Below are 785 nucleotides of genomic sequence, written 5' to 3' on the forward strand. Positions count from 1 at the left end.
ATTTGTAATATTTTCCCTATGTTTTTGTAGCTTTCATACTCTAGAACCCTTTGTTCTGTAAGTGTTCTAGAGTTTCATAACCTTTCTTGCAGCATGGACATATACAATCACTATTGACATTTGCAAACTTTCAACTTATAGTTTTCAGCTGAATTTAAATATCTAAACATTAAACAGATATACACTCCATTTGGAACTGTTTGTCATGCAGGTCTTGCTGAACGAGTTCAAATGCTGAGGCCAGTGTTGTATTCGAAGTTACGGGCACACATAAACATGAAACACGAGATTTTAATTCAACTCAGCAAATACGCCTTGCCACTGTAAGCAGACGCGCACCCCGTTACAGCACATTGCACTCTCCCTTTCACCCAAAACAGTTTGACTTAGCGTGTAGTGATTGAGCTTTATACAGTGACTAAATGGACAGAATCGTTATCGTCATAAACAATGTGTAGAATATAAAACCACCATGCAGTAAAAAAGAATACCTGAGTGTAAATAATCGAAATTACAGGCACATAAACAAACATATCAACTGGAAACACGAGATTCAAAAGTCGCAAATGCGCCTCGCCCGTATCTTCGTTTACCTGTAATTACATACGTATATAATTCATTCTGCAATGACACTATACCTCCAGCTTAACTAGATCGGCTGTGCGCATCAATATGTTAATGCATGCAAATGTTTTCACGAGTGAAACCAGGAAATAATTAGTACTGGTATTGTATGGCTAGAGTTCTGAAGACAAGAAAGATGTATAACAGCAGTATAAACGCAA

The sequence above is a fragment of the Saccoglossus kowalevskii genome, chromosome 2, assembly GCF_978046115.1.
Source record: "Saccoglossus kowalevskii chromosome 2, keSacKowa6.1, whole genome shotgun sequence".
In the NCBI taxonomy this organism is placed as follows: Eukaryota; Metazoa; Hemichordata; class Enteropneusta; family Harrimaniidae; genus Saccoglossus; species Saccoglossus kowalevskii.